Source organism: Podarcis pityusensis (assembly GCF_964106645.2).
Source record: "Podarcis pityusensis genome assembly, chromosome: 3".
In the NCBI taxonomy this organism is placed as follows: domain Eukaryota; kingdom Metazoa; phylum Chordata; class Lepidosauria; order Squamata; family Lacertidae; genus Podarcis; species Podarcis pityusensis.
In genome coordinates this window covers 4,081,116-4,108,600 of record NC_138026.1, presented here as the reverse complement: position 1 = coordinate 4,108,600, position 27,485 = coordinate 4,081,116, and the positions used below count along the sequence as shown (strand labels likewise).

General features: G+C 44.1%; 1 long non-coding RNA gene across 1 annotated transcript in view; it reads left to right on the top strand.

Annotated features, from left to right (window-relative positions):
- The window catches only part of LOC308472537, a 53,629-nt gene extending 26,395 nt beyond the window's left edge, over positions 1-27,234 (top strand). Inside the window, exons 2-3 of the long non-coding RNA XR_013983565.1 lie at positions 20,213-20,253; positions 27,126-27,234. This is a non-coding gene — a long non-coding RNA (uncharacterized lncRNA). The remainder of the gene's footprint in view (positions 1-20,212; positions 20,254-27,125) is intronic.
- The last annotated feature ends 251 nt before the right edge of the window (positions 27,235-27,485 follow it).

Below are 27,485 nucleotides of genomic sequence, written 5' to 3'. Positions count from 1 at the left end.
ACAACAGATCTTCAAATGCTATCTTTTATTTTTTTAAGGCTTAATTAACCAACTAAATAAATAGACACTAAAATAATTAGGCAAATGTTTTTGAACAGATGCTTGATTTGGCATCTAGCCTATTATCTGACCTAGCAGTGAACTTACTAGGGATGTGAAGAAGTAAGTTGGATGGAATTGCTCCCACATTTTAACGTTAAGAAATGTCTAGATCAAGTAAACTGTGCAGGACTGAGCTGATAAATATGAGATGCTGTTGACAAGATAATGTTTTGTCATGCCATCATCCTGGGTTATTATTTTTAATCTACTCCTGGGTATGCTGCATTGTATATCCTATTTTATGTTGTCTTTTTTATCATGTCGGCAGATTTGTGTATTACACGTTAGATCCATTCTCCTTCCTCTTTCATAGGATATAATTCACAAAAGCAGTGTGATAATCAGATCACAAGCTCTGATGCCTCTAGTATACAATTAGATGCACCTCTCTCTCTCTCTCTCTCTCTCTCTCTCTCTCTCTCTCTCTCTCCCCCCTGTTCTTTCTTACTCATCTTTCTGTGATAACTGACCATATAAAGTGAAAGAGGTTAAAATAATCTCACCCCAATCACTACTGAGTGAGTTGGATTTTCTGTACTCTCTTTGCGCTCATCTATCTCACCTGTGAGGAATGAAGATGTTCTGTAAAGGGCGAATGCTGTGTGCCATGCTCTTGAGTTATGGGTCATGAAAGAAACAGAGCACTTGCCCTTGGGACATGAGCTATCCCACATGTAATATATTTTCCAAAAGTGCACTGTGCTCATAATTTCTGGATGTCTGTAAACTCAGAATTATTGCTACTGCTTCAGTTTGGTTCAGGATTTCTAAGCAAACTCATAATGTCTCTGTAAAATATCCATCTCGCTGACTGTATCCATGGCTCCATCTCATGCTCTAGGCGCTTCTGCCATAGGTCACATGAGCAGTTAATCACATAAATAACCAAACAGCTGCTAATAAAATACCTCTCCGTGGTCCTTGGATGCCCTCCATTACCATAGCACCTGTATGCCCCACAACCCTTAATGTAGCTCTCTTTTCAACTGCCCCATGAGGTAGAAAAATGCTGTCATTGCAATTTGAAGGTAGTGACCTGAGGGACAGGAAGGTTAAATGACTTCCACCAAATACACCCAGGTAGCTTCTACTGATGCATGGACTTGAAACTAGTGTAGAAAGTGGAATCCAAATCCTAAAAGGAATGAACACTATTGTATCACTTTTAAGAGAACTCCAGAGAAATAATCCATTAAAATAAATAAATTGTTGCCTTCACATGTCCAGCTACACACCATTTTCTTCCACCATGTGAACCCTACCATTATGGAGATCCAAGCTGGATGCTCCAGGCTTAGACCGCATGGCTTTAGCAATCCATCTTTGTGTTTCTATACAAGTAATTTAGAAACATTTACCATTTTGAAGCTCAGTTAAACTGCCTGTCTTTGCCTGCTGCTGTACGGAAAACCCCATGAATCTGACCTTTGAAGAGTTTGTAAGTAAACAATTTTTAACTTGTCAAATATGTGTCTTTCCATGCTAAAGGAAGTGGGGAGCTTTGGAAACAACTTAGAAGGGGATAACAGCCTATATTCCCACCCTTTACTTTGCTGCATGTTTTATGATTTTAAATCTCTGCTGTACCTCCCTTTCCAAAGAATACTATCCCCAAACTTGGATCTAGGTATCCAGGGAATCCCCCTTTTATTTTACCTGTAGCATTTTCCCTTTAACCAAACCAAATACAAAATATGAACAGTGAGTGCAGACAGCAACTCAAAAACAAATCAGAATTTTAAGACATGCAAAGATACAGATAAAAAGTGATGGTCACCCCCCCCCCTTCAATATACACGACTGTTTTCTCTGGTGGTTGGATCCTATAATTTTACAGTGAAACCTGGTGTCAATTCATGTGTTAAAATGGGCTTTAATATGCTCATGTGAGTGGCTTTCCTGTGTGAGCAGTGTGCCATCAGAGCAGTGGCGTAGCGTGGGGGGTGCAGGGGGGGCCGGCCGCACCGGGCGCAACATCTGGGGTGGGGGCGCTCGCACTCGCAGCTCTCTGCCCCTACCTGGCTCACTCACTCTCTCTCACTGCAGTGCTGGCTGTGCGAATCCGATCCAAGCCGCTGGGTCGCTGCCCACTGTGGAGGGGGTGGGTGCCAGGCGTGCGGTGCGGAGAGAGAGCGAGGGACTATCTGGGGGAGGGACAGTGCAGCGGCCGCACAGCACAGCGCTGAGCGCGGGAGAGAACCACACCAGACCAGCCCAGGCAGCAGCAAGAAGAAGCTGGCAGCGGCGGCAGATTAGGGGTTAGGGGGCGCAAATTACTTGCCTTGCCCTGGGTTAGGGGGCGCAAATTACTTGCCTTGCCCCGGGTGCTGGGAACCCACGCTACGCCGCTGCATCAGAGAAACACACTGAAGGCAAATAAGCAATCTCTGTAATTAGGTCACTTTGGGGCAGTGAAAATTCCTGCTCATGGAAGCAGCTGTATCCTCCATCAGTCTACTTCTCCTGCATCTTGCTGTTCAGGACTCCTCCAGACAGCTTGTTTATGGAGCATGCATCCCGATTAGCTTGCATAAAGTTCGTGCAGGAGTTAAATTATATAGTTGGATTATATAATCCATGAGCAAATGTTCTGATTTGCTTGTGGGGTGATTGCATGTTCATTCATCCCACAATATTCAATGCATTTCCTTGTTACTTTCCAAACTGCAAGAAGTCCAGCTCTTTTTTAGAGTGGATTTGTTGTGCTAGGGTGATGGAACTGTTTAATCCACTTTAACTGCCACATTTAAAGTCCCAGCATGCACTTGAATCCCTCCTGTGGAATTCTGGAGGCATCCTTGGGTAAGTGGACCACTTGTGGGAGCAGTTATTTACACATATCTATATATACTAATACAAATTTGAGGCTTTCCCTTCTCAGGCTTATGTAGCCAAAACCGTTCAGCAGTGTCCTGTTCAAAAGCACTAGTTTTAAAAGGAAAGTTGCTAATAGAACCCATTACTTTTGAAATGCTTTTTTTAAAAGTGAGAAGTAATAGTCAAATATTTCATTTGCTTATAAACTAAGTTGCAGGGGGCAGGGTTGAAATAAATAAATAAATAAATAAATAAACAAACAAACAAACAAACAAACTGTGGTGGTACCCCCCTTTCTTCCAGTATTCTTCCTCCACTAATGATTAAGAGTAAAGCCTATGCTCTCATTAAGTACCCATCAAAACTGGGAAAGAGAAGAGAGTTTCTGAAATATTTACCATGGCTACAGTGCTATTAGCCCAGTTCTGAAACAGGAATGTGATAACTGAACACGTCTCAATGAGAGGAAGAGCCTTGCTACAGTGAGGTCATTTCCAGAGGGTAAATTCCAGCTTGCTTATATTTTATAATGCAACATAGAAGAGATGTACATTCTGTTGCTAAAAGGGAAAGGCATATGTCCTTTACAGAAGGAAAGAAAAATAAGGAAATAGTGGAAGGAAAACTATAGAAATGTATTCTTCCTTTACCTTTTAAAGGATTACATGGTGTTCAGTAATATTATTACAGTACTTATTATTATGAGTTTAAGGTGGCTAGAAACAGTAAGTGAAAACGATGTGTTCTAAGTATCTTGAAAATCATTTGCAATAATAGTAGTACACAAGTAGGACAATCCAAATGCCCCTTAGACCAGACCATGACTTCATCAGCAGCATTGACCTCCTTCTCCCCACAGGAGCCGGTGTAAAGCCATGAAATGGGGGCATTCCCAGGGCAAAGCTGAGCCAGCCCAGGACCTGCTGAATCCCCAGCTGGTCTCATGGCTGTTGCATGTTGGCATTCACTCCCATCTGGATCATCCTGCCATGTCTTCTGCTGCGGTAGCTGTGAATGTCAGGGCTGTGGGTGCAGTGTTTGCTCTGCCCCTCCACAAAGCACGACTGGTAGGAGCGAGGAGTTTGGCTTGCACCCCAAAGTAGCTAAAAAGCACTAAGGACAAAGTGGGGTGTCGTGTTTCCACCTTTTGCTGTCGCAGCAGCCTGGGGATGAGGATGTTTGGAATTGAGTTCTTCTGAAAAAGTGATCAGAGGAGCAACTCATGAAACCCACATGTGCCCGATGACCTCCAGCATGGCAAGGTGGTGGCGGAAATATTGCCCATTTCCTGTGCCAGAGGCCTGCAGGCATAGGAGCCAACTCCTAGGGGCCGATGTCTCTTTGGCCCCACAAATAAAATAATTGAGGGGTCAGACCTTCCCAAAGTTGATGGACATTGCCATTCAAATGGTGTGTGTGTGCCCATCATGTGATTGATTATGAAGGGTGGTGCATACCTGAGGTCCTCCCAAATATTTTAGTCAGATTGGCACCCCTGCTAGCAGGAGCTTGCAAAGCAGGTGCCTATTGCACCCTGGCAGTATTCCTAGGATGTCACCTTACATGCAACAGGCACCAAAGAAAGCACCACTTACTCAATGGAGCAAGGACTAAGAACATGGATAATAGGGGGGCCAGGAATAAAATATCCCATGGGTCTGGAGGCCACATGTTCAAATAATATTAATATGTGTCTCATGATCTTACAGGTGAGTTCTGGCTCCATTCCAAGCCAGCACCCAGAAATCTGTCCTAAATGGGGCAAAATTTGGTGGCATTCCTAGTTGTTAGTGAGAGAATCCAATTCTTTGTTTTCCTAATATTTCCCTGTTGTGCACAATCAGCCAACCTCCTTGCCTGTCTTGCTGAAAAAGTGGGGTTTTAATTCCACATCACTCCAGATCAGGGAACATAGAGGGTGAGCAATGGGACCTGGGAATAAAAGGGTTCAGGGCTGCAGCAGTGGTAGACTTTCCTACTCTTCTGTTACCCTAAAGGCAGGTTTCCTGAGTTCCAGCCTGAATCTAGTCTCAGTTGGCCACATCCAAATAAGTCATGCAGAGGGTCAACATAGATAGTTTGGGATTTTGCCCACACTTTCTGCTCCAGAATAATTTGGGCTGTGTCTGTTTCAGGTTGAAGACATACACGATGGTTGATTACACACAATACTTTTTAAAGCATATTTGAAACATATTTCCCCTCAAAGCTTAAAGTGCTTTAAAGCTGTAGTGTTGGTGAAAAACATGTTCAACTTTTACTTCTGAAAAGGATATACCTTTCATCAATCTCAAGTTCCACTTGCTAGCATCTTAAGATGTGCATCAGTAAAAAATTACATGGCGATACCGGCTCGGCCCCTGACACTGCTCCTGAGAGCCCTTGTCAAGAGCAGCTACAGCTGTCTGAATTATTTGAAGGTGAAAATGTATCCACCTACTCTTGACTGCACATTGTTTGGAGCAGAATATGTGCATGTCATACAAGGGTGAAAAGAAACCCAGAGGAAAGTATTCTCTTATAGGAGACATCTTAGCAGCATTTCTTATGACAAATGTCTGACAGTTTCTTTCATGTTCACTGCTCTTTGATTTTCTATTTTTATTTATTTATCTTTCGTGCCCTCTGGTTTGGTCTTAGCCTTTTCCCTGTCAGTTAGCTGCTTCCTACCCTCATATAACATGCATCTTAGTTTTACCCTTCAGCTTTGGTGTCAACTGTATGGATGGGCACAAGAGTCTAGTGTGTGAAGACTACAGGACACGGCAAACACCTGAAGATAAAACTACAAAAATGAGTGCTCCTTTCTCTAAATAGGAAGTGAAGCACAGAGTTGACGGCTACCAGCTTTTCAGTTGGCAAGCGTGGCTGCACCTTTAATTGCAACTTGATATGCAGATATTAGGGACGGGGGTGGTGCTGTGGGTTAAACCACAGAGCCAAGGACTTGCAGATCAGAAGGTTGGCAGTTCGAATCCCAATGACGGGGTGAGCTCCCGTTGCTTGGTCCCTGCTCCTGCCAACCTAGCAGTTCGAAAGTAAGTAGATAAATAGGTACTGCTCCGGTGAGAAGGTAAACGGCGTTTCCGTGTGCTGCTCTGGTTCGCCAGAGGCAGCTTAGTCATGCTGGCCACATGACCCGGAAGCTGTACGCTGGCTCCCTCGGCCAATAAAGCAAAATGAATGCTGCAATCCCAGAGTTGGCCACGACTGGACCTAATGGTCAGGGGTCCCTTTACCTTTACCTATGCAGATATTAACATTAGATCAGGTTTATACTGTGAATATCAGGACAGGTCATTCTTATAGCAGCAAGATTTAGACACAGATGCAATATGAGAAAGTCCAGGCTTCCAGCCCTACATATGTTTGCATTCATCCAAATTCCACTCACTTAAATGCATAAATGTGGGTTGAACCCTGTTGGCATCTGATTGATTTCAGTCAGTATCCCCTAAGTAGGATCAGTACTTTTCCCCCGCTAAAAAATGTTTAGGGTACTCTCATTTTCCTACTCATATTGAAATACTGCCCCTCAATGAGGCCAAACTTAGATTCACAAAATGTTTAGGGGTCCCCCTGCGTCCCCCCAGAAAAAAGCACTGAGTAGGACTACGCCTGGATCCAACCCTAAGTGTTTGTGGAATAGCTCATTCGGAGCTGGGATTCAATGTTTCCAACAATTTTACTAAAATATCACACTGAAGCGACACTTCTTTATCTATTTATTGTTTATTAAATTTGTGTACTATTCTTCACCTGTAGATTTCAGGGTGGTTCACAGCATAAAAATGCATGATGAAAATACAATAAAACACAAGAACAAAACAAATCAATAGCCCCCCTCTCAACCTTTGTTCTCCAAGGTGCTCTAGGTGTTCCCCATGGTTCTCCCCCTACTTTCACACTCACAATAACCCTCTGAGGTAGGTTAGGCTGAGAGGCAGTGGCTGGCCCAAGGTCACCCAGTGAGCTTCATGGCTGAGTGAGGATTTGAACCCTGGCCTCCCAGGTCCTAGTCCAACACTCTAACTAATACATTTTGTCTTGACTACCCCATTGAAAAGCTTGAGGCAGGAAACAATAGTTTAAAACAAAGGCACCAATAATAGATCTGTGCCTTTTCATAGAATCATAGAATCCTAGAGTTGGAAGAGACCACAAGGGCCATCGAGTCCAACCCCCTGCCAAGCAGGAAACACCATCAGAGCACTCCTGACATATGGTTGTCAAGCCTCTGCTTAAAGACCTCCAAAGAAGGAGACTCCACCACACTCCTTGGCAGCAAATTCCACTGTCGAACAGCTCTTACTGTCAGGAAGTTCTTCCTAATGTTTAGGTGGAATCTTCTTTCTTGTAGTTTGGATCCATTGCTCCGTGTCCGCTTCTCTGGAGCAGCAGAAAACAACCTTTCTCCCTCCTCTATGTGACATCCTTTTATATATTTGAACATGGCTATCATATCACCCCTTAACCTCCTCTTCTCCAGGCTAAACATGCCCAGCTCCCTTAGCCGTTCCTCATAAGGCATCGTTTCCAGGCCTTTAACCATTTTGGTTGCCCTCCTCTGGACACGTTCCAGTTTGTCAGTGTCCTTCTTGAACTGTGGTGCCCAGAACTGGACACAGTACTCCAGGTGAGGTCTGACCAGAGCAGAATACAGTGGCACTATTACTTCCCTTGATCTAGATGCTATACTCCTATTGATGCAGCCCAGAATTGCATTGGCTTTTTTAGCTGCCGCGTCACACTGTTGGCTCATGTCAAGTTTGTGGTCAACCAAGACTCCTAGATCCTTTTCACATGTACTGCTCTCAAGCCAGGTGTCCCCCATCTTGTATTTGTGCCTCTCATTTTCTTTGACTTTTGGAGGTAGGAAATCCAAAAGACATGAATTGGAAGATCCAAACATATTTCTGAAATGTAGAAATGTTATCATCAAATCTCTGACAAGATCGGAAGTTCCATTGGCTGACATTCTGAGCTTTCCTTTATAATATAAAAATGGCAAATATGTGAGTTTGACCAAACTGCGAGAGGCAGTGGAAGACAGAAGTGCCTGGCGTGCTTTGGTCCATGGGGTCACGAAGAGTCGGACACGACTAAACGACTAAACAACAACAACACCTTGGGTTAAGAACTTAATTCGTTTTGGAGGTCCGTTCTTAACCTGAAACTGTTCTTAACTTTAGCTAATGGGGCCTCCCGCTGCCGCTGCTGCACGATTTCTGTTCTCATCCTGAAGCAAAGTTCTTAACCCGAGATAATATTTCTGGGTTAGCAGAGTCTGTAACCTGAAGCGTCTGTAACCTGAGGTTCCATTGTAATTAGAATGCATTGGCCTGTACCAGCCTGCCCATACTTGGAGATAGCTTGTGAGTCTGCCTGTGAGAGCAGTTCGACGGGGAAGAGTGGGAGAGCGCTTTCTCAGCAGAAAACTCATGCCAGCAAAACTCTGCTCCAGTTGATACTACGTAAGGCCTCATCACGACAGGCCTTTAAATGAACCCATCTGTTTACAACCACCTTCTTTTAAATGAGGGATGCACGTGAGTTGCAGTATATATATGTTGCTGTTGTGGTTTATAATTATTTATCTGATTTTATTATCTTTAGTGGGCTGAATGCTGTTCTTCCTGCTGGGTTTGGTATTTATGATTTTTAAAAATCTTATTGGGTTTATACTGCGAATTTATAGATTGGACACCACCTTCGTAGAGTTTGATCCTAAATGGCATCTCTACAAATATTTTAATGAATAAACACAGCATACCACAGAAGGAGGAGAGCCTTCAGCAGCATGTAAGTGATGGGGGTCAGCTTAAATAGTGATTCTCCTTTCATGAACTGTGATGCTGTTATCTTCACTTGTGAAATGTTTTTTTGGGTGTGTAATGCCCTGCTAGATAGAACCCCACATTCTGTTTCCAGCAGTGGCATGGCAGTTGCCTCTTGGAGCAAACATATTACAAAGGGGATCATCAGCCATTGGCTGTTTTCTAACACAATGCAGACCTATAGTTTTTGCATTCTTTAAAAAGCTATTGTTGTAGCTGCTGCTGCTGCTGTTAAATTTTTTATATCACCCTACATCTGAAAATCACAAGGTGGTTTACAACGTAACGCAAAATACATAACACAACAGGCAAAAAACAAGACCACCCCCATAGTTTAAAAGGCCATAGCTTCTTTAATCAAAGAAATCAGCCCATGGACTGCAAGAAGATCAAACCTCTCCATTCTGAAGGAAATCAGCCCTGAGTGCTCACTGGAAGGACAGATCCTGAAGCTGAGGCTCCAAGACTTTGGCCACCTCATGAGAAGAGAAGACTCCCTGGAAAAGACCCTGATGTTGGGAAAGATGGAGGGCACAAGGCGAAGGGGACGACAGAGGATGAGATGGCTGGATAGTGTTCTCGAAGCTACCAGCATGAGTTTGACCAAACTGCGGGAGGCAGTGGAAGACAGGAGTGCCTGGCGTGCTCTGGTCCAGGGGGTCACAAAGAGTTGGACACGACTAAACGACTAAACAAAACCAGCTTGTTTAATCAGCCCAAGGCCTGTGAGAATAGAAATGTTTATGCCTGGTACCTAAATATAATGAAGATGCCAGGTGAGCTGCCCTGGGGTGAGGATTCCACAAACGCTCCTTCTCGTGTTGCCACCCTCTGGGCGTCTCATGAAGAGAGCGCACATAGAAGGGCCTCAGATGATGATCACAGGGTCTGGGTTGGTTCATATGGGGTCAGCGGTGGACGAAGCCTCTCGGACACCTTGGGTGGAGTGCCCGGGGGGGCCAACCGCCCATAGGGGCCCTATTGGCGCTGTGCACTCGGTGGCATGCCATCCCGTGCCGTCCCTATGGGAGCCGCACACTCTGTGCCATACCTATGGGCACCACAGTGGTGCACCTGACCCTATATGGACCCTATAGGGACGGGGCACCTGACCCTATATATGGATCCCCATAGGGACGGTGCACACGGTGCCCATACGGGACGTGGTGTGGCGCCCATAGGGATGGGGCATGCAGTGGGGCCTCAGCCACCTTACAGCTGGGGGGGGGGGGAGGCAGCGGGTGGACAGCGCAGAGCTTGCCGGTTCCGAGACACGGGCTCATGCGTGTTGCAGGGCAGGCCCCGCGGTGACAAGTGCTGCCTGCCATTTTGTCTTTCCCCATCAGGGTGGCACCCGGGGCGGACTGCACCCCCCCTTTGTATGCCCCTGTATGGGGTCTGCCTGTGGTCATTGAGGTGCTGTGGTCCTGCACTGTCTAAGGCTTTATAAGTCAAAACCAACATTTTGAATTGGCACTGGAAACTGATTGGCAGCCACTGCAGTCAGGCCAGGACTGGCAATATATGCTCAAATTGCCTTAAGCAACCTGCCTACAGAATTCTGCAGCAGCTGGAGGTTCCAAACTGACCAAGGCAGCCCCATGTATAATGCACTGCATTTCTTTTCATTATGAGTTTATGGCTGTGATCCTATACCCACTTACTGAGAGTTAAGTTCCAGTGAACTCAGGGAGCATGGGCGTAGCCAGGACATTTGTTGTGGGTGGGGCAGGACTTGGGGGGCAGAATTGACGCAGTTGGTCAGTTAGTTAAGAATTTCTATTGTTTTACTTGATCTGGGGGGGGGGGGGAGCTGCCCCCCTGCCTGCCTTGGCTATAACCATGTCAGGGAGACATCCTTTTGAGCAGATATGCATAGGATGGCACTGTAAGAAAATGAGTGCCTCAGCTAGCTTAGTTTTTTCAGATGCACTTTTTTATTTAAGGAAAAAATGTGCAGCTGATAAAAAGCCTAGTCAGCATGTACAAATGACAGGTAAGAAATCAGAAATTTGATCCAAATGTTGAAAAACCTCGCTTTAGCTTTTCTACCTTTATCAAAGCCTGATTCTTCGTGTACAAAGCAATTTTACTTGGGAGGAAGTTCCATTGAGCACGGTTGGCCTTGCTTCCAAGTAAATTTGCATAGAACTTGGCTGCATACAACCTCTTCCAAGATGGCATTTTATTTTTTCAGTCTGAAAAGCAAAAGGTACTGATCTCAATCTCTGTGCGTGCCAGTGTCATACTATTAATCAAATAGCCCCATAAGCTTAAAGGGGAGGGGAGATTCTTAAAAAGAAGAAGTTAAAACCAGGTCAAGTCAGTCTGGATGTTCAAAATGTCAGCAAATTGCATGCTTGAAAAGCTACAAAAAGATATTAGGTTTTTGAAATCTGAGAGGGAATCCATACAGACAGAAAATTTACAAACACTTTCCCTTTCTAAGCTCACCAAAAAATGGAATCCTCTGGGTGAAACAGAAGTGCTTTTGAGAACAGAAGGATCAAACACCCAAAGAGCAGAAAGTATTCTTTATCAGTGACATTGAAGAACTAAATAAAGTGAAAGGTGGGAGAGCTAATTCATTACGACTGAATAAAAAAGCAATTTAAGGGCCACACGTGTAGACTATGTGTGCTCAGAAAGTGAAAAGCTAGCATGCTGAGCCATTGGAAGGAGCTGCTAGACATCTCTATGGGAGCAACACACCGGCCTCCCATAGAAGATCAGGGCCAAGTGCAGCCTGGTGCACAGACACAAAATACTGTGAAGCATTAAGAGCATGAATTGGTACTCCGAGGTCAAACCATGGCTCTCTCTGCCACTGGGGCTGATGGCCACAGCAGGAAAATGCAAGCAGTTCCAGCTAGGACACTTGTGGAACAGCACAGAATCCACCAGGCTTAGGATACACCATTTTATATAAAGCTCAGAGATCTGTGGTGATAAGTGTGGGCAACAATTCACCGAGAGATACCCCCAGATTCTCCCCTGAAAAGCGAGGTTGTGCGTGACCACCACCAGTGAACATCAGGTCTCTGAAAATTGTACTCAGGTTGTGTTCATATATATGAGTTAAAATATGGACACTGAACAATGTCCTTGTCCCTGAGAAGGGCAGTCTTTGTGCCTTTGTCCACACTGGGGAATATTGAATATCATGTTGGGCATTGCCATGACAAACCAAACATTTATGCCACTTACCTGTCTCTTAAGGGTGACTGTTGCCTGGCCAGGGCAAGGATCGTGACCAATCTTAATCTCCTGACCTATTTCACATGTTCTTCCCAACACCTTTTTTACCCTTCTTACTTAAGAATATCCAGATGAAGCCTATCACTTTGAACACAGTTACAATTTCAGGTTTGAATTTCAGTGAGTGCTTTGTGGCAATATCAGAGAAGGGTTGTTGCCAGTTGTCTGTTATTCTGTTGCTAATCCTAGCCTGGCCAGGTGTATGGCCTGCAGGTAAGGCGTGGGAAGCTGCTGAATACCAGATCTCTTTGTTGCGCATTATCTTGTTAGTTAAGCTGTCATAAAAGTTTTCAGTGTGTGTGTGTGTGTGTGTGTTCGTGTGTGCTCAAATGAAAGGCAGAGTTTAATCGAGTTACACTTTTGCTTACTTTTCCACATAAGTCTTTTGCAAAAGAACCCTAGAGAAGGCCAGGTAACGTTGAGCAAAAGTTTTGTATGCAATTTATGTTAGTTAAATTTGTAGAGCAAATGAAGGCCTTACGCTACCTGTAACCCATCTGAAAAACAGTCATTAAAACAGGTGGAATGGCGGTTGGGTCTATTGTAGCCACTCTTAGACTCATTTTACCTTGGCTTGAGCTCTCCAACGTAGGATCACCGATCATTGTTTGTTTTAAAGACAGATGGAAATGCCTCCTTTGAATGACTAATACACATGACAAGATCACAGCCAGATATCTATGTGAACAGCTGCACAGCCTTCCAAGAGGTCCTGGGTTGCAGCCAGGTCCCAGTCTCGTATATTTCAAGCAGGATTAGTTTATCCTTGTAGGCACTGGAATGACTCACTGGAGATATTATGCGGTATGTTCTGGGATAAAAACAAACTAAATCTATGAACCCATTTTTGGGATTGTATCATTGAAATGAATGGATCTTACATCTGAAGGCTTCACCCGGAACAAAAAAGCTGGCTAGCACCCCCGTAGCTATGGCTCTGCCTGGCGGTTACTAGGCAACCGTTTCTCTACCCTCACTCACAGGGTTACTGTGGAGAAAATGGAGGGAGGGTGGCATAGGAAGCTGTCCTATACAGAGTTAGGCCATTGGTCCATCTTTGTTGTTGTTTAGTTGTTTGGTTGTGTCCGACTCTTCGTGACCCCATGGACCAGAGCACGCCAGACACTCCTGTCTTCCACTGCTTCCTGCAGTTTGGTCAGACTCATGCTGGTAGCTTCGTGAACACTATCCAACCATCTCGTCCTCTGTCGTCCCCTTCTCCTTGTGCCCTCCATCTTTCCCAACATCAGGGTCTTTTCCAGGGAGTCTTCTCTTCTCATGAAGTGGCCAAAGTCTTGGAGCCTCAGCTTCAGGATCTGTCCTTCCAGTGAGCACTCAGGGCTGATTTCCTTCAGAATGGAGAGGTTTGATCTTCTTGCAGTCCATGGGACTCTCAAGAGTCTCCTCCAGCACCATCATTCAAAAATTGGTCCATCTAGCTCAGCATTATTAATACTGACTAGCAGTGGTTCTCCAGTATTTCAGGTTGACTTTCCCAACCCTACTTAGTCACACAAGGGACCTTTTGCATGCAATGCATGGCCTCTACCACTAACTACAACCTTTCCTATATATGCCATGCCATTTTGAGATCCTTGAAGAAAAAGTGGTAAAGGACCCCTGGTTAAATCCAGTCAAAGGCGACTATGGGGTGCATCGCTCATCTCGCTTTCAGGCTGAGGGAGCCGGCTGTTATCTGCAGACAGATTTTCCAGCTCATGTGGCCAACATGATTAAACTACTTTTGGCACTATGAGACACCGTGATGAGTGTCAGAGTGCAGAGAAATGCTGTTTACCTTCCCACTGCCGCGATACCTATTTATCTACTTGCACTGGTGTGCTTTCGAACTGCTAGGTTGGCAGAAGCTGGTACAGAGCAACGGGAACTCACCCTGTCAAGCAGATTTGAACCGCTGACTTTCTGATTGGCAAGCCCAAGAGACTCAGTGGCTTAGACCACAGTGCCACCTGTGTCTTTATTCACACCTAAGTGATAACCTAGGTGACACCTAAGTAGCCAGCGCCCACCTTCTTAGAGGGCTGAGTATTTTTGCATTATGCCACCCAAGGGGGGAAGCCTTGATCTATTGCAGCACTGCACAATTCAATAAATGAAGCAGCTAACTTTTCTGAGTTAGCCAGAGCACTGTGTTATTTTAGGAGATATTTCATGTAGGGCTAGTTTTTGCAGAACACTAGGACAAGACAGCCAGTGTATGGGAAACAGGTTGTTTTCATAAGCAGAGATATACCAGCCGAGGAATTTCTACTCTGTCACAAATGTTCTGCAAAATGCAGCATTCTCCTGCTTTCGTATCAGGAGATTGCCATATATTTTACATAAAGTAACAATATGATAAGAGGTGCCTCATTGCTCATGAATAGCATCTCTGAGGAACCTGCTAGCACAAGAGCAGCGCTACTGGTGTGGAACTGTTTGCAATTTCTCTAGCTTGAATGGGTAGCGGCTATGCAATCTGCTGTATGAGTCACGAGAGCTTTGATTGAGGGATGAGCACACCTGGGAACTTGGGAACATCTGGTAGAAGAGCTCACTTTTTAAAAAAGCCATCCGATGACTTGGGAGCAGCATCTGTGTAGAGTGCAACACATGGCTAGTTCGGAGTAGGAAAGTAGGCAGAATTTGATCAGATTTAGGAATTCAATCAGATCTAGGTGAAGGTGGGCAGTAAAAGCAGGAATACAGAACTAAGTTATAAAAGGAAGAACACTGGGCTGGATGAGTAGCATTGAAAGGTATGGTATCTGAGGTGACAAGCAAGTTCAATTTGTGGGTGCTCCCTCCTATCATTCACACAGTACTACAATTCCCAGAGTTCCCTGGGAAAGACCTGATCACAGACCCTCCGAGTGTCCGTATTTTCCAGGGACATCCCTGATTTAGAGAAGCTGTCCTGGTTTCTGATTTGATCCTGGAATGTCCCACTTTTCCTTAGGGTATTCCTATTTTCATTGGAGAAATGTTGGAGGGTATGGAGTAATCCAACCCCCCGAGCCATCTGAAGGCAATCCTCTATAGGGAAGGTTTTTAAAATATTTCTTAGTGTTAGATTTTATGAATTATGTGGAAATTGTTTTCCATTTGGTTGTGTATTTTCTGATGTGGTTTATTTATTGTTGACTTTTGTTATGTTGGTAATTATGTAAATTTTGTCATGCTGTAAGCTGCCTTGAGCATTGTTTTAACTATGGAAAGGCGGCATACAAATAAAATGATGATGATTTTAAATGTTTAATGTTTTATTATGTTTTTTATATATTTTGGAAGCTACCCAGAGTGGCAGGGGCAACCCAGTAAGATGTGTGGAGTATAAATAGTAAAATTATCATTATGGAATGGAATGACCCTATTTTCATTGGAGAAATGTTGGAAGGTATGTGATCGTTAATAAATGCCTTTAATGGACAGTCAGGCAGTTTGAACTCTCACATGGTGAACTAGATGATTCTTGAGGGGAAAAAATTATATTGAAAAAGCCACTACTCACAAACCTCTTATGTTTCCATCCTGTCACAACTCACATTTAAATATTGCCCTTGTTAATCTGAAACAGTGTGAAACGTGGAACTACTTAAACTGCCCTAGACCCAGAACCGGCCTCCGCCTTCCAGCAACGAGATATGAAAGGAAGTAGGGAGAGGATGTTGGCAGGCTGCCTCGCTAACATTGGATGGTGTTGTGGTGTCACCAGGAAGGGAAAAAAATCTGACGAGGGCACAGAAGGTGTGAAGGCTGGGGGTGGCGAATGAGCTACTTCTCTGGGGGAGCTGCTTTCCCCATCCCCTCCCCTCCCCTCCACCTTTTAAAGGCTAGCTGTCTTGGCAACCCTAAACCAGGCTTTGCTAGAGTTCTGGGTTCTGGACTTCATCCTAAACTAGTTCCATTCCTCATACGATTTATGCCTGATCATTACCTCTGCAGCAGCATGCAATGGGAATGTGGTGGTCAGGGGTGCCAACTTGAATAAAATATTCTGTGGACCCAGGTAAGCCCCGCCCTGCATAATTGATCACATGACACAGTGAACACACACCATTTGAATGGGAATGCCCATCAACTTTGTGGGAGCCCGGCCCCCTCAAATATTTTATTTTGGGGGCTGAAGCCCCCATGGCCTTAGGAGTTGGTTCCTATGGTGGTAGTGGTACTGTAACAATTCAGATTGCAAAGGTGTTGTGGGTGTGTCGCATGCTTGGATGCTCAGCTGCATTAAAACTCCTATGTGAGCTGGGGTGTTGTTGTTTTGGGGGGAAAGTATTAAATATAGGAAGCATTTTAAAATAAGTTACCTCTACCTACAGATGGACATTATAGTTCACTTTATGTCTTGTTCTACTTCCTCATTCTACTGTTTGTCCTGTCCAGGCCTGCAGCAAACCAATCACATCTTACTGCTTTGCTGTTGAACGTCCAGTTCTCTGAACCCACCGCCCCTTGACTGGGTAGGAAGAATAGACACAGCACAGCTTAGTTGGCTCAAATAAGGCCACAACTTTATTGACTACAGATGTAAGAGGTCTGGCATAGGCATTGGGCATAACCATTGATTTCCAACCCACCTGCTGGCAGTGAAGCAAGGTCAATCTGGCAGCAGGGAAGTCCCATGACTTACATCAAATAGGGAGACCCTTGTAGGGCTTGCCACAGGCTGGGCATATGGGCAGAAGCCACACCTCCTGGACCCCTTTAACAGGAGGGGTAGGCAGAGACTACAACCTCACCTCCACCCAAGACTATGATTTACCCAGTGCCTAAACCACCAAAGTTGTGATGATGCTATGAGTTAGGCAAAACTACCAGGCTGGAGCCCATTGGCCTGGTGGACAAATTTGTACCTGGCACCGAATCTGGTGACCAACATGGTCGTAGCAAGGTCCCATTATACAAGACATAGCATAACAAAAAGGAGGGGGTGATCTGACAAAGAACTGAGTGCAGAGGGGCAGGGCAGGCAGCAGGAGCAGACCTGAGGGAAGCCTATGTGCTCCGTCAGGCCCACCCCCAAGGGGAGCGCTGCCTTTTCAACACTGGTTGAAAAATCAGTTACCTCAAGGTTCTGCTAGTTTTCTGCCATATTGTGCAAGGTCTTACCCTGGCTTCAACCCTGGTCATTTGGCAAATTGACCTTCCCGAATCCAGGGCATCAGCTTTAAACTTTCTAAGGTAAAGGGGTAAAGGGGACCCCTGACCATTAAGTCCAGTCACTAACGACTTTGGGGTTACAGTGCTCATCTCGCTTTACTGACCGAGGGAGCTGGCGTTTGTCCGCAGACAGCTTTCGGGTCATGTGGCCAGAATGACTAAGCTGCTTCTGGCAAACCAGAGCAACGCACGGAAACGCCATTTACCTTCCCGCCGGAGCAGTACCTATTTATCTACTTGCACTCTGATGTCCTTTTGAACTGCTCGGTTGGCAGGAGCAGGTACCGAGCAATGGGAGCTCACCCCGTCACGGGGATTTGAACCGCCGACCTTCTGATCTGCAAGACCACAGCGCCACTTCCTAAACTGACATAGTAATCAGCAGGTCCAGACCCAAACTTTGTGCTTAGAACTGGACATGTGGGTGCAGAAGTATTTCTGTATTTATAGTCTCAAGGCTTTCGTTGTTATTTACATCCCATTTGATCAGCTCTTTGAAGACAAGTATACCCTTGCGCGTGCGCACAAAATCCACACTCATCCTTCCTGCATGCCACTGGGAAGAATTCATGCCTGACCTCAGATTTGATAGTCAGTACATATGAGCAAGAATCGCTACGGCTAGAGATCTAAACTGACAGTGAAAAGACTGACAAACACATTTAAAACGCACTGCTCTTCTGAAATGTGTCTGCGGGAAAATGGCACTTTCTTAACTCAGCAGACCAGCTGCCTGCATACGTTTGATCATATCTGCTTATTTTAGTGAAAAGACCGTCCAAAAAAAGTTGGGTTTCATTACTGTCAACCCTGCTATACCAGCTTCCTTTTTTTGGCACACAAATCCACTTATTTGTTTGTCAGTAAAGCAAAACGACTGCACCTTGTCCCTATTGTACTAGGTGCTGTACTGAACAAAGGAGTGACACCGTGCTTAATCTGAGTCTTTGCAGTCGGCATTAGATATTAAAGGCAGGGTGAAAGGAAAGGGCAAGAACTGAGAATGGTGAATGCCAGAGGATCTGATCTAAGTGCCAGTGAAGCTCCGGCAGCATCTTTCTAAAAAAAGGAAAAGGAGTGGGCTTTGCTGTGGGATTTGGAAGGAGAGAGTAAAGGAACTTGATGTACAGAGATGAGGAAGTTGCTGCTGAATATAGCTGATTTAACATTATTTTAACTCACAAGTACAGATTTGAGGTTTTTTCAAAGTGTCTGTGGAGACAGAAGTGGTGGCTTGGTAAATATAATGGAAATTTGACTCTTGGAAAAGGAGAGTTGTACATGGTTGTGTCTACGTTTGAGTATTGCACACTTTTCAGTGGTCATAGGAAGGTGTGAACTGGCTCTGTTGATAAGTATTGTGTCTGAAGTGAAGAGAAGAACAAAGTGGCACATGGACACATGATTAAAAATCCCCAAGTCTGAGCAAAGACCTGGCAGTCCTTACTGTTGCAGAACCATGCAGTCTTCGATGGCTGTGGGAGTTGCTCAGTTCCTCAGCAAAATCTCCCCGAAGGTCAACCTACTGGAGATGTTTTATGCACAGTGTGTCTTCCTAAACACAATGCTCAGACCCATTATGTTGAGAATGGAGAAAGTGTTCACTGGCATATGAAGCTGGAACATCACATTTGAATGTGTTCCGTAATAAAAGAGGGCACCTGGTTAAATAGTGGAAGCCCAATTTAAGTGGCAAATCCTAAATTGAATATATAGCAATTACTGACAGTTAATACCAGCCCTACTAATAAAACTGTAATTAGATCTCATGTGGAGCTATAAAATGAATGTGTTAAAGACTGAACCAACTGCTTACTGGATGTCTGATGGACAACTTGTACTGATTGCTCAGTTGAAGAGGCCATATAATTTCACACTGTACTATACTTCTTGGCCTTGCACTATCAGTGCAAACAAATAATTCAACAGAATACAAAAGTGGAGAGAGAGAGAGAGAGAAGGTGTTGAAGCTGGCCAGTGTAGGAGCTGGTGCAGATGAGCGGATTTCTGCAGTTCCATTCTGTAATTGTTCTACGATTGTGATACACTTTTGGTTCCATTATACAGTGGTACCTTGGGTTACATATGCTTCAGGTTACATATGCTTCAGGTTACAGACTCTGCTAACCCAGAAATAGTACCTTGGGTTAAGAACTTTGCTTCAGGATGAGAACAGAAATTGTGCTCCGGCGGCGCGGCGGCAGCAGGAGGCCCCATTAGCTAAAGTGGTGCTTCAGGTTAAGAACAGTTTCAGGTTAAGAATGGACCTCTGGAATGAATTAAGTACTTAACCCGAGGTACCACTGTACTTCAATTCCAGTAGCACTTCAAGATTTCAGAATGTGATCAAATAGATTTTAAACGTACGATGAAAATTGAGGGGATTGGTATGTAGATAAAAAGAAATGTCTAAAAATCCTGCAAGTCCCCCACCTTAAAGTGCAGTTTCACTATTATGCTAAATGCTTTTAATTTTATTCTATTAAAAATCTATTATGCTAAATGGTTTTAAACAAAAATGAGGTGATTTTTGTAAGAGAATTCATTTTTAAATTTACTTTTAGTGTGTTTTACTCTAGAGACACAAAAATGAGTAAGAATCCCACTCACCCACCTCTGTGTGAGATGAATACCAAGGATGCAAATTGGAATGACTTACTTGTAAACCTTAGAATGAAAAAATGAGAAAACTCTACTCCTTGGTCACAAAGAACCCCAAAATGGTTAAAACTGAAAATACTGGCTCAGGTTTAAAGGAGGAAGCTTTTGAGGGCTTTAAAATGAATATGTTGAGTTTGTTCTAGAGTTCATCTTGTCTGTTCCCCTCTCATTGATATGAAACTGCACATCTGCCAGAATATACAGTGTATTTTATAGGTGGGGAAAGGATTCAGAGATTGTAGTAAAAAAATTATCCACAATTCTATGTCTCATTATCAGAGGAAGGTGTAGTAGATGTAGCCAAATTTTCAAATAAAAACTTACTCTGAGTTGGTATGTAGTTCATGTTTTCAAATCCTTTTCTTTCTCAGGAGGCACCACATATCGAGTAACTGTTCTGTTCTTTGCTCAGGTATGGCTGGTACAATATTATATATAAAATATATTTTCACTTATGTAAATGAATGTCGCTCTGGACTTCAAAGGAGGAATGCAGCCTAAGCAAGGAAGCCATTTAAATTACTCTTGCTTCTGACATTCTCAGGATATTTCCTTCTTGAAACATTTTAATTCTCTCACACCGAGCCAAATTAAATCTCAGGATATTTTTACTCTTTTGCACAAAACCATCTTCTGCGATCCCACCAAACTCTGTGATATCAACTTGCATACCAAGGCCAGGTAAGCATAGTGATTTATACCCAATGCCTTAGCAGAAAATGCTTCTGCTCCCATAAACTGGAGAATCAGATTTTTGCTGTCCCCACACCCCCTGCAATCCTCAGTACCATGTTTCATTCTGTTCTGGAGGATCCCACAACGGGGTGCGGGGGATGGGGGACATGCTGCCAGTAGGAGAAACCTGTGAAAATTAAGTGCCCTGACCACTACATGAATGCAACACCATCATTTGGTACAGCCCACTGTGCATAAACGCAGCAGGAACACAACTTTCCAGTCCCAGGATGCAGATTGACTTCAGGTGAAAAGCAGAAGCACAAAAACGATGATTTATGCAGTTTTAACCCTACCAACCTTCGAGGCAGGTGACTCATAAGCTAAAATACATGCAACTTTCTGGACTGCATTTTCTCTTAAGAAATCTCTGAACTATAGCAGCACCACATGCAGAACCAACTGGGTTCCAATGGTGTCACTGGATTTTTGGCAAGTAAGCAGGTAAGTAAATATTTCTAAAACATATATCCTGCAGCATAGCCAATAAGGCACTTGTAACAGCTTGATTTTTTTAAAAAAAGTTAAAACCATAGAATAAAAATTACTTACAACCTACCTAAAATAAAACTCAGAATCATAAATCGGACTCCCATAAATGCTCTTTCTTCCAGTGATACATGGTTCACCTTCAGCTGCAGTTTCTACAACTTGCCATAGCTGCTACTCAAATAATATGCTCTATTACAGCATGTATATGCTTGCTAGCCTGCATTTTAGATTTGCTTTAACATTCTTAAGAAACTAGGTGTTATTTTAACCTTTTTTTAAAAAAAACCCTAAATGAGGCGTTGGGCACCGTGTAGCAGCAGGGTTGATCGATGAACAGTGGAGAATCAAAAGGCTGCTCTCATAAGCCCTCCAGTGTTGGAGAGGCTAAGAGAAACCTGTTGAGATTCCTTTTCCCAATCCCTCTTCTAGCTCCACCTGGCAATAAAAATGTCCATGAATCAAAATGTAATGCACATTTCTTTGATTGAGATCCCTGTAGAAGTGCTGCAGAACAGCTCCACTCTCTGCTCTCTCTCCCTCTCTCTCTCTTTCTCATGTGTGTAGAAAGAATGAAATATGAAATAAAGCACCATGATAATTCTCAAAACAATCAAAGCTAAAATTTTGTGTCTTGATTGCTAAAACATTTCGATGTGATTCAGTTGTGTTTCTGGTGAAGTAAACTGTTGACCTTTTTAAAAAGAAAATAAAAGCACTATTTGCACTAAAAACAATTGCAAACAAAGGTATTCTGAGCCTCCTGAATGCTCAGAAAGCATGTTTAATGTCTCCCTCATGATATACTGAAGTGTAACAAAGGCTTCACCCTTTGCAGGGAGAGATCTACTTGGCCAACAGTGAACTTCCCCAGCACAGCAGAGGCACTTTGGGGAACAAAGGGCAAGGGCCATCTCTCAGTGGTTGAACATCCACTTTGTATGCAGGAGGTCTCAGATTCTATCTTGGCCATCTCCAGGTGTGTGCCCTGTCCAAAACCCCAGAGAGCTGATTCCAGACATTGTACGCCACAAGTTGCCAACATGGCACCTGTGGGCACACACCTGCCATAGAAACATTACATTGTGCCTTCAGGGTCCCTTCCCACTGTGGTCATCAGGCTTCCAGTAGCTGTATATTGTGTTGCATCTGCAGTAGTGCTGCGAAGTCCCTTCTGCTTGCACAATGGAACTTTCTCCCTTTTGTGACCCTGGTGTCAGATTCCTTCTTCAGGAAAGGGGGGTGGTGAGGAGTCTGCAGCAGAAGGAGAGGGACATGCAGGGTTGGACCCAGAAGTGTGCTGAGGTGAGCCAATGGAGCCAATGCCTGCCCCCACCACCCTGGCCTGAGGATGTGGCTCTGCCATCTTCTAACATGGATATCACAGAAGGAGGTTACTGGAGAAGGTTGGGGCCACTAAGAGGTGCCACGAACAACTAGGCTGCACCTGCTGCTATTGCTACTACAGAAGAGCTCAGTTCCAGCTTGCTCCTTCTTGGAGCAATGTCAGAGCTCTGTCTTCTCCAGAGCACAGCCTGAGGCCTGCCAAGCCCTGCCTACCCTCTGCCAGAACCTTGTTCCACCTTGTCTTGTCTTATATGACAGGGGGCCTTGCTGCACTGCACCCCTTCTTCTCCTCACTAAATCATTTGGGGCAAGTTAGGAGAGGATGTAGTGGGCAGGGGAGAAGAGGAGGGAGAGTCCCATTGTGTAAGCAGCAAATCTTTGTGCTGATGGAATGAGGGCATTGGAAACACAGCCCCTGCTCTTCCTTTGCTGCTGCTCTCAGAGTATCCCCTTTGCTGCCTTTAACAGGGATAAGTCACGCTGTGCATTCTGCAGCCGCCAACTCTGGCCTTTCAAATTTTAGTGGTGCCCTGTGCGACACCAAAATTTGGTGCCCCTGACTCACACCCTCCATTGAGCATCATTGTCATGATGCCCCCCACAGCACCCTCTCAGCCAGAGGCGTCTTTCCCATACGGCTTAGTGGTGCGTTGCGCCAGGGCGCCAGCCTGTCAGTGAGTGGGGGAGCTGCGCAGCTTTGCCGGCAGCCTCCCCTTTCCCTGCATGCCCATCAGCTGTGCCCCGTCAACCATATGTGCAGCTTCCTTCCTAAGCCTCCGTGGGAGGAGAGCGATCCCTGCAGAGGCTTAGGGTGGAAGCTGTGCCCCGCCAACTATATGGCTGGCGGGTGCACAGCTTCCCTCCCAAGCCTCTGGGGCGATTGCTCTCCCACAGCGGCATGGGGGAGAGTGGCGCACACACCCCATGGCTGGCAGTGCACAGCTTCTCCCCCCATCTGTGGTAATTTGGGGGCGCTGAGTGGATATTTGCACCCCGGTGCTGCATCTGCTAGAGACGGCCCTGCTCTCAGCTCAGCACCCAGTGCAGGCAAACTGGTCTGACTCCTTTAAATCCACCTCTGCATTCTGAAGCCATGTGAAAGAAACATATAGTTTCGCCACAAAATGAAGGATACTGATTGTCCCAGGGCCAGAGACGCATGAGCCCAGCTGGCATGTGCATTGGTACTGGAGACCACATAGTGCAACTGCCTCGTGCCGTCTTTCAGTGTGCGAGGGGTTCGAGCAAACCCCCCTGGCGTATTGCTCTGTTGCAGCTCCAAAATGGTTGCATTTATTTTCACAGCATTTTGATTTGATTTTATATGGCATATAGTCGGATTAGCTAGATGTGATTTTTTAATGTTGATATTATATTATGGCAATGTTCCTTATATTTTATTACACACACGCTCACACGCACAAACTAGGGGGTGTATGTGGGAGCCAAATAACAAGGGAAATTGGGGTGATTCAGAGGTCTTTCGTCGCTCCAAGTCAAAGTGTGTTAATAACCCCTTGAGTGGGATCAGCCGCCTTGCATTGCTCTGTTGTTTCTAAACTTAAATTTTCGTATATGTTTCTCTGATTTCATAAGCTTTACAATAAGACAGTCCAAAAAGTTGCTCATGGAGCATAGAAGAGCTCTGGATAGCTTTTTGTTAAAGCACAATAGCTGAAGATACTTTTAAGTTATGGGGAAATGGATATAGCTATTTTTTAGATACCCCATTATACTGAATGAGGAAAATGGAGCTTTATTCTATATAGAGCGGCTTGGAATCCAAAGCACGGATTAAAGGACAAAGAACACAGAGCGACTCAGAAACAGATTGGATTTTTTTTAAAAAAACACACAGCTACAGATGCAAGGTCCATGCACCTCCCCAGTGTGCATGCACACAGACATTTGTACCTAAATGAACAATTGACCAGGGCTCTAGTATAGTTGAAGTCCTTACACTGATGACTGAAATGAGAGAGGTTGTGCGGGTGAAAAGCAACAAAGGCATTCTGAATAAGTTGGTAGCTCATGTATATCACTGCTGAGAAAGATGCACTAGCAGCCAAGACATGGCAAGTGTGTGAGTGAGCAAACCGACATCTTCATTGTGTAGGAAGCTGTGCAGTGTTCTCTGGCATGAAGTGACTGAGCCGATATGAATTATCATCAGAGATATATACATATAATGGTGACTGCAATCATCTGTCAAGGTTCCTTACCAACATCCATGGAGTAAATGTCACAGGTGAATAGCAGCTTGCTCTGCTTATGTTAATCTGACATTGAAAGCATGGCTCTGTATTTTGGCAGCACATCACGTTCATTGAAAACAAGGGGTTTAATTCCTCCTTGGTTTGGGCATGCTTCCCAAGCATCAGTGGATCTCAAACTTTTGTTTCTGGGTCACACCTTCAGAATAAAAATTTGCTCGCGCCACACCAAATCTCTTTTGGATAAGAAATACACTGGAAAACAAAAGGCAACAACTCCTAGCAGTGCTTGATTTGTAACACAGAACACGACTATTTTATAATATGACCGTGCATAGGAGCCAGCTCCTAGGGGCTGTGAGGGCTTTGGCCCCCACAATAAAATATTTGATGGGGCCGGGCCCCCACAAAGATGATGGGCATTCCCATTTAAATGGTGTGTGTTCACTGTGTCATGTGATTCATTATGCAGGGTGGGGCTTACCTGGGTCCCCACAATATTTTGTTCAAGTTGGCACCCCTGTGATCATGGGACATCGAGAAAGTATAAAACAATGTAACTACATAAGAATCTTCCCAAAATGTAATTATTAACAAGCCTTTCATAACGTGTACAAACTCAATGAGTGGTGTGAGCTTCCTTTTGCCAGATAATCTCATTTATATTAGGTCTAATTTGAGACAAACAATAATAATCTCATCTCCTCAGCCCAAAGAAGCCTTTCTCTTTTCTTAAAAATCTCAGTTCACAACACTATGTCATGGAGAACTGTAGAAGAATAGCCAATGCTATTTTCCAGCACTTTGTTCGAATGGCGATTCCGGATCACAACTAAGATTGTCCTTAGTATCAGTTGATGCTCTTACTCTCATTTTGAAAAGATATCTATCTATATTCTGCAAATAAATAAATATTTTGGTACTATACTATAGTATTCTATACTATATTGCACTGAAATGTTTAAGTGTTTCATTGATTGTCCTTGAATGTTCCCACCACACTTGCCATCCTCTCCTGCCACACACTGTGGCTCGCCACACCCTTTGAGAACCACTGCTATACATCCTAATGGCCACTTGTCATTAAAACTCAACTCTAGCTGATGTACACTGTGAGAAAGGTCCTAGTTTTGCAGAATTCCAGCCAGGGCCAGCTCTAGGATGAGGCAGTGAGGCAGCTGCCTCAGGCAAGCAATGTCGAGAGGCGGGGAGGGGACAGAGCTGTGAGTGCCATGTGGCCCGGCCTGCCCTCAATCACAGTGGAAGATACTTTCCTTTCACCTATATTGGAGTAAGATTCAACTGCAAATCCAACTAACCTCTGTATGTGCCTTTGGGGAGGGCACCATATTGCCCTTCAGCTCAGCATACTTGTCCTGATTTCAGCAAACTTATAGGGTTTCCTTTGTACATGGGCTGCTGGTCTTTAGTATGAGGGCGACTGGGGAATGACCCTTGTGCGCATAAAGCTCACAAAGGATGGGGAAGCTGTGGTTCTCCCGATACTGCTGGACTACAACTCCCATCATCCATGACCATCCGCCATGCTGTAGTCCAGCATGTAGTCCAGCAACATCTGGAGGGCCAGAGGGATCACCATTGCTGGCCTAGAGTGTTATCTGACACACAAAACAGGCAGTTCCTGGGTCCTCAGAGTTCCATGCCACTACACATTGAAACCACTTGCTCTGTAGATGTCCCCTTGTCCTCACACATCTCTGAGGAACTGGCTTGTGTCTGTGGAGAGAGATGGATAGACTACATTGATAAATTATAGATATTTGCATCAACCGCAGCCATTGCAATGTATTTACAACACATAAAAGCAACTGAAACACATACAACTGTCAAATTAAATTTAAAATTATACGAATTAAAACACAGAAAGCACCACAACTGTCTGTATTTTAATGGCATCTGCAATGATATATATATATATATATATATATATATGGCACATTCTTTTCTACAATCCCATTACCTTTTAGAGAAAAGTGTCCTTATTAAATTGTTCAAAAAAGAAAAGAAAAATCAGAACTGAATTCTGGAACAAAGTATCTGAAACAGTAAAATGTCCTTAAAGGCCAATTAGAAATTGCAATACTGGGAGTTTTACTACATGTAACTCCACTGTAATTATCAATCAATGGATTCAGTTGAAAAAAACCCTCAAATTCACAGCTGGGGAAAAAGATACTAATTATTTCCTGTTAATTAAGACTGTGCTGGGACTCAGGCTTACCATCCTTCAAGTAAAGGATTGACACATCAATGCTAATATAATGCTCAAGGTCCTTTTCAAAGGCTTTATTTCTAATGTTAATAAATTGGTGTCACATTATTTTAAGTGTCTTAAGCAATCATGCCATTATCTGTCATTTAAACACGGCATGTCTGTATAAACACAGAGGGTGATATAATAACATCGCCAGGGACAAAAATTGGGATGATTCAATTTGCTTCCGAAAACATGAAATTTGAATCATTTGTCTTTTGACAGGTTTGTTGGAAGACCACATCAAAGGTAAAGACCGTTCATAAAGTATTAGTTTGTTCACTTGACTTCAATATAATTTTTTTCAGTGATGTCTAGTGAACAATGTAGAGCTCTGAGTTGATGTTTTATTCAACAATAACATCTTTTTAGTGCCTTGTACGAGTTGTACTTTTATTTATGTCAAGGCCATTTTATATGGCCAACAGCGGCTTAATCTCACAAATGGGTAATTGGCAACAGGTTCTTTTGATGGATTGGGGTAAATCTGGATTAAACAGGCTGTCTCTTAATGCCAACACCATCATGTGGATGCTGCCCAAAACTGCATGAGCAGCAGAAGAGAAGACTCCCTGGAAAAGACCC